The sequence below is a fragment of the Sus scrofa genome, chromosome 5 (genome assembly GCF_054392235.1).
Source record: "Sus scrofa isolate SSC_HxYL_T2T_F1_AM1 chromosome 5, Sscrofa_HxYL_maternal_Yorkshire_Landrace_v2.0, whole genome shotgun sequence".
In the NCBI taxonomy this organism is placed as follows: Eukaryota; Metazoa; Chordata; class Mammalia; order Artiodactyla; family Suidae; genus Sus; species Sus scrofa.
In genome coordinates, this window is record NC_139387.1 from 63,298,894 (window position 1) to 63,319,930 (window position 21,037).

Consider the following 21,037-nt stretch of genomic DNA (forward strand, 5'->3'; position numbering starts at 1 on the left):
AAAAAAAAAAAGGAGCTCCTGCCGTGGCTCAGCAGAAACGAATCTGACTAGAATCCATGAGGACGCAGGTTCAATCCCTGGCCTTGCTCTGTGGGTTAAGGATCTGGCATTGCCCTGAGCTGGGGTGTAGGTCACAGACATGGCTCAGCTCCAGCTCCAGCTCCAGCTCCAATTTGTAGGCCAGCAGCTACAGCTCTGATTTGATCCCTAGCCTGGGAACCTCCATATGCTGTGGGTTTGGCCCTAAAAAGCAAAAAAAAAAAAAAAAAAAAAAAAAAAAAGAAGAAGATTTAAAAAAAAAGAAAGAAAAAGCAATGTAACTTTCCCAATTTCAAGCAGTAAGTGGTAGAACTGGGATCTGAAGTCTCATTCCAAAGCCTACTCTCTGAATTTATACACTGCAATTCAAGCTATTAACACATAAGACACTTTGGGGGGAGAGGTATTAAACCAACTTCTTTGGCTATTCCCAATTCAAAGACATCTAAAACCTCCTATATTAAGCCCAGGTCAGGAGGAGTCCAATCATAGGGTCCCTTCTCCCATGATGATCTGGCGATAAGGCTTATTGCCCTAGGGTAGAAGGCCCATTTGACAGATAGGAGGAAAAGGTCCACTCTTTTCAGTTCATGGGATTATGGGAAATTTGAGAAGACAGAGGTAGAAAAAGAAAGCAAATATCAGAGTCCTTTTATTATTTTCTTCTCCTAGCCCATCTTTCTCATGACCCTGCAGAAGGAGAGATGTTAGATATAAAGAAAGCTGGAGAAATCTGCAGTTAGGGAAGTAAAAGCCTGAGAGCAGAGAGGTTTTTACTCTGTCTTCTATTTATGACTCTGGGAAGAGGCTGCTTTGTGCATTTTTTTTTTAATCTATGAGAGGCAACAGGAATATAATTTTTTTTTAGGGCCACACCCATGGCATGTGGAGGTTCCCAGTCAAAGGGTCAAATTCGAGCTGTGGCCGCTGTCCTGCACAGCAGCCACAGCCACAGAGGCTCCAAGCTGTGTCTTCGACATACACCACAGCTCACGGCAATGGCAGATCCTTAACCCAAAGAGCAAGGCCAGGGATTGAACCTGCATCCTCACGGATGCTAATCAGGTTTGTTAACTGCTAAGTCATGACAGGAACCCCAGGAATGTTAGGCAAAAAGAAAGGTGGAATTCAGCTCTCCTGATGATGGAGATGGGACTGAGAAATTGAACTGCAAATTTCCCACATGCTCCCAAAGGAAAATTAGGAAATTTGTTGAGTCTTAACCAAGCAGAAGAGAATGGAGGATGGGTTACACCCATACCACACTTCAGCAGTGGCACTATTAGAACAAGAATAGGAAAAGTTGTACTTTAGCGAGCAGCCCCCAGAGCAACTGAGAACAACTGTCCCTCAACAGAGGTGGGTGAGGTATGGAACATAGTGACCTGTGGTCAGATAAGCAATTACCCTCTTTCATGTACTGCAATACCATTGTAAAGAAAAGATGGTTATCAAGGTTTGAATTGTGTTTAAGGTTTGAATGGTATTGAAATCTAATGCCCAGTATTTATTGGGAAATAAGGTATTGCAGAAGTAGTTAGTTAAAAACGAGGTCCTACTGGAGTGGGGTGGGCTCCAAATCCATTTGACCAGTGTCCTTATAAGAAGGTGGCCGGGTGGGAGTTCCCTGGTGGCCTAGTGGGTAAAGATCTGGCATTGTCGCTCTTGTGGCTTGGGTCACTGCTGTGGCGAGGCGAGTTTGATCCCTGGGCTGGGAACTTCCACATGCCACAGGTGTGGCCAAAAAAGAGCAAAGACAGGTGGATTCCATTGTGTAATGGTTAGCACTCTGAACTCTGAAAAAAGGCAGCCATGTGAAGACAGAGATACCTAGGGGAACCTCACGTGATGATGAAGGCAGAGACTGGAGTTAAGCAGTTGCAAGCCAAGGAGTGACAAAAATTGCTAATATACTCCCAGAAGTTAGAAAGAGGCAAAAAAAAAAAAAAAGGAGTTCCCTAAAAGTTCGGGGCTGAGCACAGCCCTGCCAATACCTTGATTTTGGACTTCTGACCTCCAGAACTGTGGACAATGAATTTTTGTGCCTTAATCCACCCAGTTTGCAGCAACTAGGAAACAAATATTATGGGAGTGGAGATGGAATTCCAAAAAACAGACAGCATTTTGTTTGAACCATCTACACTGAGGCTGATTTACATAAACGAGACTATTTAAACACTAGACTAAAACCGCAGCTGAGGTTTTCTTCCTTCACTATCCAATGGGTGGAAGCTTGTAATGAAGGTCAGCTTACTATTGAAAAATGAAGAATTTACATTTTCTTTGCACATCTGACTATAGTGTGAGTATACTTGTGATCTCAGATCATGTGATTACTAAAACTGTCAGGTTTTACTTCATACATAAATAAGAAAGCATGGTCAGGGCAGTAAATTGTCCTATATTGCTGAATGGCAGCAATTGAACGCGTGATAACCATGAACATTTCTTTCTCAGTTTTCCCAATTTGCTTATTTAAACAACTTTTTGTGTTTTAATTCCCTTAAGTGTGTTGCCAGAAATTCTGGTACTGCAAAGAGCGTTGACACACAGATATTTGAGAACCTCTGCTCATTATTCTCTCCTTCAGACACATTGTCAACCAGACTCACTTATTAAACACATATTGTAGGTTGGGCACTACAGTTATCAAGTCAAAAAGATACACCCTCTCTCCTCAAGCAAAAGTCAAATAAATCATGGACTTTGGGGAAGTGTACTAATTATGTAGCAGGATATTGTTTTTTAAATAACTTCCCCAAATTGAAATAAACTGCAGGAAGGAGGAAAGGAGACAGCAAGACCTCAGAACCACAAGAAACCAGAAAGATTTCCTACCTGGTTAGGCATGAGAGCAGCAGTGGCCTGAAGGGGCCATGTGGATGATGGAGTGGGTTCTTTTTCTAGATATTTCCTTTAAAAAAAAAACCCACAAACTATGTCACTTAAAACAACAAGAGTTCCCAGTAGGTTAATAACCTGACATGGTGTCTGTAAGGATGAGGGTTCAACCCCTGGCCTCACTCAGTGGGATAAGGATCCATGTTGCCACGAGCTGTGGCATAGGTTGCAGGTGCCACTTGGATATGGCATTGCTGTGGCTGTGGCGTAGGCCTTGGCTGCAGTTCTGATTTCATCCCTAGCCCAGGAACTTCCATATGTGGCCGTAAAAAGAAGAAGAAGAAGAAGAAGAAAAAAAAAAAAAAAAGGAAAATATTGTCACAAGTCTGAAGGCCAGAAGTCCAAAATCAAGGTGTCGGCAGGGCCATGCTTCTTCTGAAGGCTCTAGGGAACGGTCTGGTCCATGCTCCTGCCTTGCCTGCACTGGTGCTGGCCTTCCTTGTAGACACAGCACTTTAATCCCTGCATCCATCTTCACCTGGCCTTCCTCCCTGTTTCTCCTCTGTGTCTTCAAATCCCTTCTCCTTCTAAGTATTGGAAGTAGGTCCAGCTTAATCCAGTAGTACCTCATTTTAACTTGTTTACATCTGCAAAGATCCTATTTCCAAGAAAAGTCACATTCACAGGAACTAGGGGTTAGAACTTGAACACGCCTCTTGGGAGACACAATTTAATCCACACAAGGGAGATGGATGTTTAGAAGATGCTGGCTTTTTTTTTTTTTTAACTTATAAACAACAGACACTTAATTTTTAAATTTCCGAAGTCTGGGGATCCAAGATCAAGGTGCCAGCAGACTTGGTTCTTAGTGAGGGCCAGCTTTCTAGCTTGTAGACAGCCTTCGTCTTCACATAGTGGAGAACAGGCTCTTTTTCTTTTCTTCTAAGGGCACTAATTCTACAATGAGGGCTCCACCTTCATCACCTGATCTAACCCCAGTTACCTCCCAAAGCCTCCATCTCCAAATACAACCACATGGGAGTTAGGGCTTCAACCCATAGATCTGGGGGAGGGCACATTTGATACATAACAAGAATCACATGTTCTCCCTCTCTAAGCTCTCCCCTCTGTCCAAGCCATAGCACCATCCAAAGACCCTAAAACTTAGCCTCTACTACAGAAAAAGGAGGATAAACCTCCAACTGACTGACATTAAGTGTCCACCACCTTGGGAGAAAATAGGATCCTTTATATAAATTAAGCTGTAGCCTCCTTATATGTTTTGCTTTCCTACATAGTGGACTGAAATTCAGACACAGGACAACAGTTGAGGAAATGTACAAAGTTTTTTTTAAGCATAAAAAGAATAGAGGAACCAGACAGAGGGGCTAAGGAATGTTTATCAGCAGCAGTGACCTTGAGCTAAGCTCTGTGGGAAGAGTAAGAATTAAATGCACAGCAAAAAGGGGTAATAAAAATGCAAAGACCTTTATGGCAGAGAACCGCACATGTGAGCTTAGGCAGAGAGGCAAGAAAGAGTGTTCAGAGAGCTGGGATTCTCTCAGTATGACTGATGAGGATGAGCTAAATGAGGAACAATGGAAGGAGATGGGGCTGGGGCCGCTATCTGCATGCCAGAAGGCTGGCTGCATTGGGTACTTGAAGGAGTGAGAGGTACCACTAGAGATCAACAGTTACCCTAAAACAATGGAGCCCTGAAGGAAGGAAGTCACTGAGCAATGAGATGGAAATACATCTAATAACAAGGAGAAAGTTAATGCAATGCCCAGTTTTATCAGCAGGATGACAGAGAGCAGCAACTTTCAAAAATTTTTGACTGTGATCACATTAGCAAGGATTTTACATTGAGACACTGAGTATACACCTCCACACCCCACACATGCATTCACACTTATGAGTAACTGAGACTAAAGTTTCACAAAGCAATACTGAACCTTACTATATGCAATGAACACTGAGATTTTCAATTTTGTTTCCGTCTTTAATGCTGATCACAGATGAATGGATAAAGAAGATGTGATATATATACACAATGGAATACTACTCAGCCATAAAAAAGAGTGAAATAATGCCATTTGCACTAATGTGGCTGGACATAGAGATTATTATACTAAGTAAAGTAAGTCAGAGAAAGACAAATGCCATATAATGTCACTTGTATATGGAATCTAAAATATGATACAAATTTATTTATTTACAAAACAGAAACAGACTCACAGACAGAGAACAAAATTATGGTATCAAAAGGGGAAAGGGGGGGATAAATTAGGAATTTGAAATTAACAGATACATACTACTATATATAAAATAAACAGCAAGGACCTACTGTATAGCACAGGGAACTATATTTAATATCTTTCAATAACCTATAATGGAAAAGAATCTGAAAAAGAATGTGTGTATGTATATTACATGTGTGTTTAACTGAATCATTTAAAATCAACTATACTTCAATTATAAAAAGTTTTACTATTCCTACAGTATGAATAAGTAAATAAATAAATAAATGCTGGTCACAACCCACTAAATTGATTTTACAACCCATTGATGGGTCACAACTTAGAAAGTATTTAGGAATTCACTTATTGAGAGGATGGTGATACTGTCTCAAGAGAAGTGAAGACGGGAGGAGGAGAAATTTCAGCGAAGCAGGGAAGATAAAGAATCAAGTTTCAGAGACATTGCTTTTGAAGTGTTGAGACTAAAGCTTGTCAGGGCTGCTTTTGTTCAGACCAACAGTTAGCCCTCAGTTTCCACTGGATTGGTTCCAGGACCCCAGGAGGAAGACCCAAACCTGAAGATGCCAAAGGCCCTTCTATAAAATGGCATAGTATTTGCATATAACCCAGGCACATTCTCCTGTATACTTTAATCATCTATAGTTTACTCAAAATACCTAATATAATATAAATGCTATGTAAATAGTTGTCAATACAATGTACATGTTATATGTAAATCATTGCTGACTTGCAGCAAATACAAGTTCTGCTTTGGAGGAATTTTCTGGAATTTTGCTTCCAAATATTTTTGATCTATGTCTGGATGAACCCACAGATGTGGAACTCACAGATCCAGAGCACTGACTGTATACAGTTGCCTGAAGATCTGACTTTGGCTCCTAGAGATGACCTTCCAGGGAGGTCTGTCTGGAGAAATGTGCCGGAACCACAAGAGGCAGCCCCACCACTCTCACCCCAGGCCCAGAGACCACTTACCTCTGTGCCCCTGTTGCCCTGCAAAAGGAAGAAATCATTCTCCCTGTTGACTGTTTATTGACAAAGCAGTCAATAAGTGTTTGAAGAACAAATTGAAAATAAATGAACCCAAGGAAGAACAGGCATCCTCATATTTTGAATTTCTGAAATTTCAAGTGCACATTGTTACATTGTTGTCAGAGATGAATGTCAGAGGTATCATGTTAAATATCATAGCAATACTTTTACTACACAGATGATGCATGGAACCAAAGAATCAAGTATGCAATCAGTTATTTGGAGCATATTTCTGTCTACATTATTAGTTTTATAAGAGACAGATAAACATAAAGGGGTATTCACTGAATATTTTGCAGCTCAAATTCTGCATACGCGCACACACACACACACACACACACACACACCTCTCTTTTCCCTTCCTTTTAAGCATATTTTTCTCTCCCTCTCTCCTTCTCCCACCCTCCGATGCCCTAATCCTCTCACACACAAGTTTCTCTGCAACCTTGCACTCCCTGTTGTACCATCAACCACCACTAATTGGACCATCCACCTCAAAATATAAGGTGTGAAAATGGCTAAAATGTTAATATTGTGGCTTAGACAAGCAGAAGTTTTCCATTTCCATTTAATCTAGGTATTGTGTGTCAGTGGTAGTTTTCTTGTACTGATTTTCTTTTGCCATCAATGCTGCAAGAAGTCGGCGTTGCCTCCATAGTCCTACCCTAGATTCCATTTTTTACTTTATGTATTACTCATCCTAGGAAATCTTATTCATTTTCATGGTGTCAAGAACCATCTAGACCTAATGAGCCAAGTCCCTCTCTTTAGCCCATATCTCTTTTCAGAGTTCCAGAACTATTCCTAAACCCATCTGTTAGGTACCTTCATGTGGAGCACTACAGTTTCAATGTGTCCAAACAGAATTCATTTTTCATTCCCTCTCTGTCCCATCTCTTGCATTCTTGATCTTAGTTCATTGGAGGAAAGAGGTCTTTTAAAGGAAAGAACAGATGGAAAGTCAAAATAACCACAGTCCTAGAATTCTATTGCTTTCATAGGAGCTCTTCATCCTCATACAGGAAGGGGAGATTTGGGACCTTTTTAACCAGAGACTTGGTCTTATTAGACATTTTCAATAGCAGACCATGTGGATCACCATGGAAAAGCACCCCACCATGCTTACTGAAAAAAATCCTTTGGACTGCCAAATTCAGCTTGATCCCCCTCTTTCTTTCTCTTATTTTTCTGCTTGCTCTATGAATTCCAGCAGGCCAGCAGAGTCAAGGACAAACCTATCTAAAATGTGAAAAACAAAGTTTCACTGAAGACCTCAAACTCTTTTAGCCCAAAGATAGGACACTCTCTTAAAAAAAAAAAAAGAAAGTGAGTATTTTATCAACCCAGGAAAAATCTGATCTATAATTCCACTGTGTTCACTTGAAAAGCAGGTGCTCATTTTTAAGCATCTGTGTTCTCCACCAAACACCTTCTAGGCAGGCACACAAGGAAAGCTGTGGTTTGAATAACATAGCCTGTTTAGATAAGACACATCTAGCCTGTTAATTGATCTCTAGGCTTTATTCATCTATCTCTTATCACTAAACTGCTCCTAAGGAGGAGATACAAAAGAATTCTCAAGAGCTGATGAGTAGCTTTATCAGGACTTTTAGCATTCTGTCAGTGCCTACATAAATGGCTGAGTTACACTGAAGAGGACCAAACTCTGATTGAAGAGAATAGGGTTATACTTTGTCTATTTAGCAAGACAGGGAGCATTTCTATTCCTCAGGTTATGAACTGAATGTGACCCCCCACCCCCCGCTTCCAAATTCATATGTTTAAATCTTACCCCTCAACCTGATGGTATTGAGAGGTGGCACCTTTGGGAGGTGATTGGGCCATGAGAGTGGAGCCCTCATGAATGGGATTAGTGCCTTTATAGAAGAGACTCTCTCACCCCTTCTGCCAGGTGAGGACATAGGAAAGCATTGGCCATCTCTGAACCACACACCAGCAGGCTCTTAACAGATATCACATAGGTACCAAGTCTGCCTGTGCCTTCATCTTGAACTTCCCAGCCTCCAGAACTGAGAGGAATAAAATGTTGTTTTAATTACCCAGTCTAGGCTATTTTTGTAATCCCAACCAAAACTAAGGTAACATCCAAAGATACTACTTGGCTTAGTGAGACAGAAAGTGTGTTTTTAAGTTATTAGCACTTAATCTGAAAAAAATAAATGACTTTCAAATGTCCAATAGTCACTGGAATCAGCAAAGAAAATATTAGACTGGGAGTTCTCATTGTGGTTCAGTGGTAACAAACCTGACTAATATCCATGAGTATGCGGGTTTGATCCCTGGCCTCACTCATGGGGTTAAGGATCCAGCGTTGCTGTGAGAAGTAATATAGGTCACAGACGCAGCTCAGATCTGGTGTTGCTGTGGCTGTGGTATAGGCTGGCACCTACAGCTCCGATTTGACTCCTAGCCTGGGAACTTCCACATGCCACAGGTGCAGCCCTTAAAAAAAAAAAGTACTAGACTATAACGGTTTAACTTTCTAAACTATAAAGTGTCTGATGCAGTGTTTGATACATAGCAGGTGCTCAAAAAATGTTCTGATCCTTCCTTTCCCCTTCCTTGCCTTCCTTATCTGTCCCCTTCTTTACCTTCCCTTACTTTGCTATGTGTGACTAACAGGCATAGAAAACAGGCAGAAGAGTATCTGATGAACCAAATTACTTAGTAAGCAAGATGAGAAATCCTATTCAAGACACGAATACTTAGAGAACTTCAAACTCTTATTTGTGGAATCTAATATAAAATGATACAGGAGTTCCTGTTGTGGCCCAGTGGTAATGAATCCGACTAGTATCCATGAGGATGTGGGTTCGATCTCTGGTCTCACTCAGTGGGTTAAAGATCTGGCATTGCCGTGAACTGTGGTATAGTTCACAAACGCAGCACTGAGCTGGTGTTGCTGGGGCTGCAGTGTAGGCCAGCAGCTACAGCTCTAATTTGGCCTCTAGCCTGAGAACTTCCACATGCCATAGGAGTGGCCCTAAAAAGACAAAAAAAAAAAAAAAAAAAGATACAAAGGAACTTATTTTAAAAACAGAAACAAACTCACAGATTTCAAAACCGATCTTATGGTTACCATAGGTGAAACCACTGGGGGAGAGGGAAGAATTGGGAGGGTGGGAATAACACATACATACTACTGTATAAAACTGACGATTAGCAAGAACCTATTGTATAGCACAGGGACATCTACTCAATAGTCTGTAATAACCTACATGGAAAAAAATGGATATATTTATATGTATGACTGATTCACTTTGCTGTACACTTGACACTAATACAACGTTGTTAATCAATGAGACTTCAGTAAAATCAAATTTTCATTAAAAAAATAAGAAGTGTTGGAAGTCTAATAAGAGGAACCTGGTTTCCTGGCCAGGTAGCCTTTTATGCATCCTGTAGATGAAAATATTTCTATGTCAGGGAAGCACCACTCCCCACATTTGAATCCTCTAAAAATCTCAAGCTTTTCCTTCAGGAGATAGAATGTAACTGATCTTACATGAGGTAACAGAAAGGACTAAACGCTAGAGAGAGCCTGAGCAAAATTTGAAAAACTTCGATTTCATGATTTTACCTCTTCTCTTACAGTGCTCCTTAACCACACCACTATTTTAATCCTGGGAGTCCATCCTGCATCCTTTGCTCATAAAATAAGAACTAGCCTTTCTTTATTATTTGTTAAATCCACTGATGTTTGTCACAATACTACGGTCTTGCATCAGTATAAAGCTTTGGTGTTTGTCCAGGGTTATAATTGATACTTAACTCCTCTTAGGCTTGACAACTCTGCAAAGCAAAGAAAGCAGTTGTCCCCATTTTACAAATAGATAAACTGAAGCTCGGGGCTTCTTCAAGGTCACATGACCATAAAGTAAAAAATCATGTAAGGGAGCTCTCCTACAGGCCTTTACTGAGAAGACAACTTGAAAGGAACTCAATTGGAAGGGTCTCTATGGAACCATGAAATATGATTCCAAGATGAAAATTCTACTCTCTTAACTTTCATCTCTGGACCTTTCTGGTTGACCTTCATTGTATATCTCTACAGCATTAACACAGCGAATTTTTAAAAATTAAAAAAAAATGCTCCAAAAAATAAGCTAGCCTACAATTTATGTTGGGTTCCTGGATTTGTGTCACTGAAATGTCTTCTCAAGTTTTTGCTGATGCACATGCCCAGACTCTACTAATTGAAGAAGTTAATGTGGTAGATAAAATAAACCCAGTAACCATTCAAATGAAATGAAGTAACATATGTGTACCCTACCCCCCCTCCATCTCAGCAATCTAGATTTGGCAGTCAGTATTTAACAAATTCATAAATGTTGATGTATATATGTCTTTAAAATACTCAAGTTTAAGTTACTGAATAACAATTAGAAATTATTAGAAAGCAGGTTGGTCCTATTTACAACTTTAGAGCTAAGGGAACATGTGTAATCTTTACCCATATATAAATTAATATTTTCCACACAGCTACTGTGTGATATCAGGCTGTCACCAGGCTGTCACCCAGCCTGGTTTAAAAAATGGAAAGAAAAGGAAGGAGGAGGAGGAAGGAAGAGACGGAGGGAAGGAGGGAGGGAGGAAAGAAGGAAGGAAGGAAGGAAGGAGAAAAGAAAGAAATCTTTAGCCTTTATCTGAATACTCAGTATTGAATAAGTCATTTTGAGAACTCGATAGAGAGTCAAATTGCCTTTTTGAGTCTCGAAGTAAATTATCAGCCTGGTACAGACCCAGGGTAAGACAGATACAGCATTTAACTTCACGGGTGGTTATAATTTCTCGATTTGTGAAAGAGTGATTCCTGCTTAGTATATTCCAAAAAGGACATGAAGTTTCTTAAAGGCCCTGTATAAATCAATTCACAATCATACTCAGATAGTTTGACTGTGACTCAAAATGTCTGAGTTTCATTTTCTCCCTGTTAGAGATGAAACCACTGATATTCATTTTTTATGGACATTTCCAGCTAAAGACTTTTTTTGGTGAGTTAAAATTTGAAGAGCATGAAAAAGAAATTATTCTGATTTATGATGACTTCCAATAAGGACCAATTAAGAGAAAATGAACCAGGGAAATTGGAGTGGGGAAGGGAAATAAGATCCTGGAAAGTGAAAGTATTTAAACCTGAGTTTTCTTTCCCTTGCGATCCCCTGGGTAGAATCAAGCAAAGGCAGCCTCAGGATCAGGGTGCCTGTGTCCCTGGGCTTCACCCACATTTAGCCTTTTCATCCGTAATCTTGCTTTAGGCACAAACCTGGGATTTCTCTACACATATGCTGTCCTTTATCCAGGAGTCTGACATACGGAAATGCCTGTCCTTTATTACAACATTCAAGTATAAAGGTAAGTACATTCTAATATTATCATGTGCTCCAACTTATTTATGACTTGGTTCCCAACACAAACACCTTCTGATTTCAAGCTAAAAATCCAAGACCTCAAATTTCACGTTTTTTAAAAGGTAATTATAACAGCACCACCCTTAGATTTCAGCACAAGAGGCCATCGTACTGGGTAGGTGCTTTAGAGGGTCCCCATAGTACACTGCGCGCATGCGCGTGCAGATACACGCGCGCGCACCCTTTTTTTTTGGTTTGTTTGTTTTTTTTTTGCTTTTTAGAGCCACACCTATGGCATATGGAAATTCCCAGGCTTGGGGCGGAATCGGAGCTACAGCTGTAGACCTACACCACAGCAACACAGTATCTGAGCCTCATCTGCAGACCTACACCATAGCCACAACATTGCCGGGTTCTTAACCCACTGAGCAAGGCCAGGGATCCAACCTGCATCCTCATGGATCTCAGTTGGATCTGTTACTGCTGAGACATGAGGGGAATTCTCCCCAACACACACACATTTATTAAGGACTGTATAGATGTGGCCTTGGCATGGGACAGTTTGTATTTTAAACATCCACCCTCATGACCAATACTGTTAAGATCCAATTTCCACCACAAAGGTGACTTCATTCAATTACTGTGAAAATGTGCGGGTTGTGCCACCGCGGATGAATGGACACTGCTTCAGAGTACGGAGGAGAGTCAGTGCTAGAGGTACTTCAGAGACAAGACTAATTAATTAGCCTGGCAAATCTTTCCTCTGAGGTCATGTGAATGAGCCAGATATTGCATAACAAAGTACAGTTTCCCAGGAATGCCGAATGTTTTCTTGTTTTTCTTTGTGTTCTAATTCATGGTTCTTGAGGTACTCACAAATTAGTACAATATGGGCAATCACTGTACCTGGTAGCTGAGAAACACTTTACAATCGTCAATATCTATATTACTCTTACATTCATGTTATTAAATATACGTACACTCGGATTTCTCAACCCATGAACTATTTACATTTGGAATAGGATAATTCTTTGTTTTTTGTTGTTGTTATTCTTGTTGTTGGGGAGCGCTTTTTTTGTATATTGTAAGATATTTAGCATCACCTAAAGCTTCAATCCACTAGACATTAATAGTTTCTCCTCAGCCTCACTTGTGACAACCAAAAATGTCTCCAGAAATTGCCAAGTCTCCCCAGAGGAGAAGCACTGGCTAGACATTAACCTGTGAAACATGACATTGTTTCACTGCATTGGTAACTGGATGGATATTGAACTCTAGAATTGTGCATTGTTCTATCTTTATAAAAACATTTAATAACATTTAATTAAATATAGTTTAATTTACAATGTCAGCTCTCTTAACATTTACAATTTTTTCACTATAACTATATTTTGTCTTTAATACAGACAATTTGAATATTTAATACACTGTTTTGAATATTTTAGGAGAATATATCTATTTTGCAAGCCTATATGAAAAGAAATATTAATTTTTTGGTTTTTCTTTCACCTTATCTTACATTTTTCTATGAAACATACTGAAATATATTTTGCATAGATTATTTTTCAATCTTTTAAATTAATTGAAAATGAGAGAGATAGATAATACCAAAGCAAATCTCAGAAAATAAAACCAAATGAAAAGCCTAAAAACATAAATAGAAAAATCTTTAAAAAGTGGACTGCTTAAATTTTTAAAAACTAGGAGCAATGAAGGGGAGAAGACATCTGTCAAGCATTGCCCCATCTGAACCATGTTACCTTGAGTGATGTGTGGTGAGGCCAGGTGCAGGTGGAGATAGAGAAGCCGGAAAGAGCTGTTCCAGTTCCCTGAGGAGGGCACAGCAGCATACAGGGCCCTGCAAGAGAAGCACAGGGTCAATCATGAGGAAGAAGTTGGGGGCAGGGGGCAACTGCCTATATTATAATTTCTGTGGGAAGGAAAGGAGGACGCTGGGCAAGCAGGTTGAGGATTGACTAGTTTGGATAAATTCAGTGGTTTCTGGAGCCCAGGGACTTTCCCAAGTTGCCTGGTACCTGGCCCTGGGGCAATTAGTGTGGGTACACAGTCGTCCAAAAAAGCAGGTGATTGGAAGTATGGACTTGGCTTTTCAGGAAGAGGAACTAACCAGCCTATAGCCAAGGCCTCAGAGCTGGGTCAAGACAGAATTTTTAAAAACTATATTACACCTACAACAGATTTCAGTAATAGGATCTTGCAATTTCTTCATTTGATAAGGATGCAATTACTGATCAAACAACAAGAAGGAATGTACTATACTCTTGTCCTGCTTAAAAAAATATATATTAGGTGTGATCTAATTTAACATGATTCCAAAGGGCTTAGAAATGACTCATAGAAATTCATATATATATAGGAGGAAGGATCAAGACGGTAGAGGAGTAAGACGTCACACTCACCTTCTCCCACAAACACATCAAAAAAACACATCTAGGAGTTCCCGTGGTGGTGCAGTGGTTAACGAATCCGACTAGGAACCATGAGGTTGCGGGTTCGGTCCCTGCCCAGTGGGTTAAGGATCCGGCGTTGCTGTGAGCTGTGGTGTAGGTTGCAGATACGGCTCGGATCCCGCGTTGCTGTGGCTCTGGCGTAGGCCGGTGGCTACAGCTCCGATTCGACCCCTAGCCTGGGAACCTCCATATGCCGTGGGAGCGGCCCAAAGAAATAGCAAAAAGACAAAAAAAAAAAAACAAAAAACAAAAAACAAAAAACACATCTACATGTAAAACGATTCACACAGAACATCTATTGAATGCTGGCAGAGGAACTTACACTTCCAAAAAGGGCAAGAAATTCTTGACATAACTGGGTAGAACAAAAGAAAAGAGAGAGAGAGAGAAGGAATCAGGACGGGATTAGCATTCCTGAGAGGGAGCTATGAAGGAGAAAAGGAGCCCACACCCTGGGAACCCACCTAACCGACGGGGAGCTCAGCTGAGACTTCAAAGGTGCTGAGAAGAGCGCAGCAGCTGGACTGAGGAGGGCAAAGAAGCATGAGACCCGCACAGATCATCTTCACCACCGGCCGCACACCGCAGCCTGAGATTCTTGGGCAGGGGCTGGGCCCTGAGACTTAGGCTCTGGAGGTCACTTCCGGGAAAAGGACTAGTGTTAGCTGTGTGGGGACAGCCAGAGGGGCTAAGGAACGTGCCATGGGCGGGGGAGCGGTGTGCTATGAGCTGGGGCGCGGAACACCCCAGCAGAGGGATCCTGGGAGGAGGTCTGGGCCCGCAGGAGAAGCAAGGCGCCATTGTAGGGGAGGGCGAGGGAGGAGGGGCTGGCCTCCATAGGAACCTCTTGCGCATGCGCGCGTGGCCTCTGGGAGGGTGGGGCCCCTCTGATTGGGCTTTGGGTGGTGAGAAGCCATTTGCTTAGGCTGCAGGAGACCAGGTGCTTCTTGTGCAGGCTACAGGTGGTCTGGCACCTCTTGTGTGGGCTAAGGGCAGCCGGCGGCTAAGTGCGACCTGGGGCCTCTTGTGTGATCTACAAGTGGCAGGGATGGACATTGACAGTCTTCTCAGAGGCCAGAGAGAGAAGTGTGGCCTGCCACCACTGGGGGCCTGTGAGTGGGCTCCACCTGCAGCCCCAGTCACCTCAGGGGTCTCCAAAAAAAAGAGAGCACACTGCAACCGAGCACCACCTACTGTTGCTCACACTCCCCTGGGAGCGCACCCGCCCTGGCTGCTGCCACTGCCAAATGCTCTGGGCAGCACCCAGATGCTTGATCACTATCCCTTCCCAAGACCCTGCAACTAGGAGCAGCTGGTGCAGCACCTCCTGCATGGGCTAAGCAGGATGGGGTTCGTCTTGCATGGTCTACAGGTGGTGGGGGGAAACCACTACAGTTATCTCTGACTCCAGAAGTGGGTGTGGCCTGCCTCCACTAGGGGTCCGTGAACAGGCACCACCTGCAGGCAGTGCAGCACCAACTGCTCCTAGTTGCAGGGTCTTGGGAAGGGATGGTGATCAAGCATCTGGGTGCTGCCCAGATGGGCAGATGTGCTCCCAGGAGACTGAGAGCAACAACAGGTGGTGTTCAGTCCCAGTGCCCTCCTCTGTGGTGCCCTTTCAGGTGATTGGGCCTCAAGTGGTGACTGTTCACAGACCTTTAGTGGAGGTGGGGCACACTCACCTCTGGAGTCAGACATAACTGTGGTGGTTTGCCCCTGCCACCTGAAGACCACGCAAGAAGCACCCTGTCCTGCTTAGCCCACACAGGAGGTGCTGCACAGGCTGCTCCTAGTTGCAGGGTCCTGGAAAGTGACAGTGATCAAGCTTATGGGTGCTACCCAGAGCATTCAGCAGTAGCAGCACAAGGGTCAGTACGCTCCCAGGGGTGTGAGAGCAACAACAGGTGGTTTTCAGTTGCAGTGCACTCCTCTATGGTGCCCTCTGAGGTGACTGGGGCTGTAAGTGGTGCCTGTTCACAGACCCCTAGTGGAGACAGGCCATGCCCGCCTCTGGAGTCAGAGATAAACTGTGGTGGTTTGCCCCGCCACCTGCAGACCACGCAAGAAGCACCCTGTCCCACTTAGCCCATACAGGGGGCCCAGCATGTGGGCACTGCCCAGACCATTTGGCAGTGGCAGCAGCAGGGCAGGTGTGTTCCCAGGGGTGTAAGAGCAACAGCAGGTGGTGTTTAGTTGCAGCGCCCTCCTCTGAGGTGCCCTTTTTTTTTTTTTTTTTTTTTTTTTTTTGTCTTTTTGCTATTTATTGGGCCACTCCCACGGCATATGGAGGTTCCCAGGCTAGGGGTCGAATCAGAGCTGTAGCCGCTGGCCTACACCAGAGCCACAGCAACGCAGGATCTGAGCTGCGTCTGCAACCTACACTGCAGCTCACGGCAACGCCGGATCCTTAATCCACTGAGCAAGGGCAGGGACCGAACCCGCAACCTCATGGTTCCTAGTCGGATTCGTTAACCACTGCGCCACGACGGGAACTCATGTGATGCCCTCTTGAAGTGACTGGGGCTGCAAGTGGTGCCAGCTCACAGACCCCTAGTGGAGGCAGGCCACACCCACCTCTGGAGTCAGAGATAACTCTGGGCAGATGCTCTGGGCAGTGTGAACAGGCTTGATCACTGTCACTTCCCAGGACCTTGCAACTAGGAGTAGCTTGTGCAGCACCTCCTGTATGGGCTAAGTGGGACAGGGTGCTTCTTGCGTGGTCTGCAGGTGGCAGGGGCAAATCATCACAGTTATCACTGACTCCAGAGGTGGGCACGGCCTGCTACCACTAGGGGTCCCTGAACAGGCACCACCTGCAGGCCCCAGGAGGGCATACCTATCAAACACCTCCTATTGTTGCTTTCAATCCTCTGGGAACTCACAAAGCCTGCCGTTGCCACTGCAAAATGCTCTGGGCACCTTGTCAATCTGCCTAAGCTTCATTACCACCTTCTTGCAGGTCCTTGCTGCTGTTAAGAGCCTAGCAACCAGGCACTGGCTACTAGCCATAGCCATTGCCTCCTTCTCCCTGGAAACACACTCAGTACCCCAGGGGTAACAGCCTGCTTACACCAAAGAAAGAGATGGCAAATATCCAAACTCCCATGCCAAAAATAAATAGTAACCCCCCACAAAATAAAAAGGGGTGCTCTTGCATATAAGCAACCCTCCAAGACTACAGTTTGACTTCCCTAAACTCACAGAAAAAGAAAAATATAAGGAAGATGAAGAAGCTCAGGAACCACTCCCTGATAAAAGAACAGGAGAATTCACCTGAAGCAGCAAACAATGAAACAGACCTCTGCAATCTGACAGACATTGAGTTCAAAAGGGAGATAGTGAAAATACTTAAGGAATTAAGGCTGACTATCAAGGAATTAAGAGCGGATATGAACAGTGATGCAGATTTCTTTGGAAAGGAACTAGAAAATATGAGGAACATAGAAAAATTAGAAAATTCATTTGCAGAGACACAAACTGAGCTAAAGGCACAAAAGAGAAAAGTGAATAATGCAGATGATCAAATTAGTGACTTGGAAGATAGAATAATGGAAATCATCCAATCAGGACAGCAGAGAGAAAACCAAGTGAAACAACATGAAAGCAATATAAGAGATCCATGGGATAATGTAGAGCAGGCCAATCTACACATTATAAGAATTTCAGAAGGAGAAGAAAAAGAAAAGGGGATTGAAAATATATTTAAAGAAATTATGGCTGAAAACTTTCCAAATCTAAAGGAAACTGATATCAAGATACAGGAAGCACAGAAGGCCCCAAACAAGTTGAGCCCAAATAAGCCCATACCAAGGCATATTATAATAAAAATGGTAAAAGTTAAAGAGTGGATTCTAGAGGCAGCAAGAAAAACACAAAACATTAATTATAAGGGAACCCCCATAAGGCTATCACTAATTTCTCTACAGAAACACTACAGGCCAGAAGAGAGTGGCAAGATATATTCAAAGTTCTGAAAGAAAAAAAATTGCAGCCTAGAATATTCTATGTGGCAAGAATATCATTTAAAATACAAGGGGAAATAAAGAATTTCTCCAACAAACAAAAGCTAAAAGAGTGTAGAAATACTAAACCCATTCTAAAAGAAATACTGACAGAGCTTCTCTAAATAAAAAAGAAGTAAGAAGTAGGATACAGGAAACCATAATTGGAAAGCAATCACTTAAATACGCCGGCATACAGATCTGAGTCGAAAAAAAAAAAAAGAAAGAAAGAAAAACTACTGTAATAGGGATGATAAACACAAGGAACAGCAAAAGGACAAACATGAAGATGTTAAAAAATGACTTAAAAAATCATAGAATGTGGGGAAGGAAAGTAAGAAAATCTAGACTCTTTTTTTTTAATAATGTGTTTGAGCCTATATTACTATAAGGCTAAAGCAAACAGATACAGGAAGGGGTTAACATACTTAAAAAACAGGGCAACCACAATCAAAACCAAACATTACATTCACAAAAACCAAAAAGAAAAGTACACAAGCATAAAATAAATGGAAATCATCCAACTAAAAAAAGGAAGAAAGGAGAAACAGAATCAACTGGAAAACGAGGTTTAAAATGGCAATAAATTCATAGCTGTCAATAATTACCTTAAATGTCAATGGACTAAATGCTCCAATCAAAAGATACAGAGTGGCAGATTGGATAAAAAAGCAAAAATCTACCATCTACTGTCTATAAGAGACTCACCTTAGGGCAAAGGACATATATAGATTGAAAGTGAGGGGATGAGAAAAGATATTTCATGCCAATGGACAAGACAGAAAAGCAGGAGTTGCAATCCTCCTATCAGACAAATGGACTTTAAAATGAAGGCCACAGGAGTTCCCGTCGTGGTGCAGGGGAAACGAATCTGACTAGGAACAATGAGGATGTGGGTTCGATCCCTGGCCTCGCTCAGCGGGTTGAGGATCCAGCGTTGCTGTGAGCTGTGGCGTAGGTCGCAGATGCAGCTCGGATCTGGTGTTGCTGTGGCTGTGGTGTAGGCCAGCAGCTACAGCTCCAATTAGACCCCTAGCCTGGGAACCTCCATATGCTGCAGGTGCGGCCCTAAAAAGACAAAAGACAAAAATAAAATGAAGGCCATAAAGAAAGACAAAGAAGGACACTATTTAATGGTAAAAGGATCTATTCAAGAAGAGGATATTACAATTGTCAATATATATGCCCCTAATATAGCAGCACCCAGATATCTACAACAAATACTAAGAGACATAAAAGGAGAAATCGATGGGAATGCAATAATAGTAGAAGACTTTAACACCCTATTCACATCAATGGACAGATCCTCTAGACAGAAAATCAATAAGGCAACAGAGATCCTAAATGACACAATAGAAAAGTTAGACTTAACATTTTCAGGACATTACATACAAAAAAATCAAAATATACATTCTTCTCAAGTGCACATGGAACATTCTCAAGTATCAATCACATACTGGGGCACAAAGCTAACCTCAACAAATTTAAGAATATAGAAATTATTTCAAGTATCGTTTCTGACCACAGTGACATGAAACAAGAAATCAACCACAGGAAAAGAAATGAGCAAAAACTAACTACAAGAAGACTAAACAACATGCTACTAAAAAACCAATAGGTCAATGAGGAAATCAAGAAGGAAATTAAAAAATACCTCAAGACAAATGATAATGAAGACACAACCATTCAAAATCTATGGGATTCTTCAAAAGCAGTGCTCAGAGGGAAATTCACAGTGATACAGGCCTTCCTCAAAAAAGAAGAAAAATCTCAAATTGACAATTTAACCCACCCCCTAAATGAATTATAAAAAGAAGAACAAATGAAACCTAAAGTCAGCAGAAGGAAGGAAATCTTAGAGATCAGAGAGGAAATCAATAAAATAGAGATTCAAAAAACAATAGAAAAAAATCAATAAAACCAAGAGCTGGTTCTTTGAAAGGGTAAGCACAATTGACAAACTTCTGGCCAGACTTACCGAGAAGAGGAGAGAAAAAACCCAAATAAACAAAATAAGAAATGAAAAAGGAGAAATCACAACAGATACTGCAGAAATACAAAACTATGCCAACAAATTTGACAACCTAGAAGAAATGGACAACTTTGTAGACTTACAGCCTGCCAAAACTGAATCAAGAAGAAATGGATCAATTGAACAGACCGATCACTAGAAATGAAATTGACTATGTAATAAAAACACTCCCTACAAATTAAAGTCCAGGACCAGATGGCTTCTGAATGATTATATTCAGAAATCAGTCACATTTCTATATACTAAAAATGAAATATGAGAAAAGGAATGCAAAAATACAATACCTTTTAAAACTGCACCCAAAAAATCAAATACCTGGGAATAAACATGAGCAAGGAAGTGAAAGACTTATATGTTGAGAACTATAATATTAATCAAGGAAATTAAAGAGGATTCAAAGAAATGGAAAGATATTCCATGCTCTTGTATGGGAAAAAGTAATATTGTAAAAATGGCCATACTACCCAAAGTAATCTACAGATTCAATGCAATCCTTATCAAATTACCCATGACATTTTTCACAAAACTAGAACAAACAATCCAAACATTTATATGGAACCATAAAAGACCCAGAATTGACAAAGCAATCCTGAGGAACAAAAACCAAGCAGGAGGCATAACTCTCCCAGACTTCAGGCAATATTACAAAGCCACAGTCATCAAGACAGTGTGGTATTGGTACCAAAACAGATAGACCAATGGAACAGAACAGAGAACACAGAAATAAGCCCAGACACCTACAGTCAGTTAATCTTCAAAAAGGAGGCAAGAATATAAAATGCAAAAGAGACAGTCTTTTCAACAAGTGGTGCTAGGAGACCTGGATGTAAATCAATGGATGCTGCATGTAAATCAATGAAACTGGAACACAGCCTCACACCATGCACAAAAATAAACTCAAAATGGCTTAAAGACTTAAACATAAGACAAGACACCATCAAACTCCTGAAAGAGAACATAGGCAAAACATTCTCTGACATCAACCTTA

The 21,037-nt window shown here is 41.7% G+C and overlaps 1 protein-coding gene across 6 annotated transcripts in view; it reads right to left on the minus strand.

Annotated features, from left to right (window-relative positions):
- DERA (deoxyribose-phosphate aldolase) overlaps positions 1 to 21,037 on the minus strand; it is a 328,684-nt gene that overhangs the window by 112,402 nt on the left and 195,245 nt on the right. For 5 of the 6 annotated variants that reach the window (XR_014803801.1, XR_014803802.1, XR_014803800.1 and 2 more), the window contains exon 11: positions 13,306 to 13,403. The gene's annotated coding sequence lies outside the window, so the exon portion shown is untranslated. Of the gene's footprint in view, positions 1 to 11,787; positions 13,404 to 21,037 lie in introns of those variants that run through there. The other variant, XR_014803805.1, reaches the window with a different exon arrangement.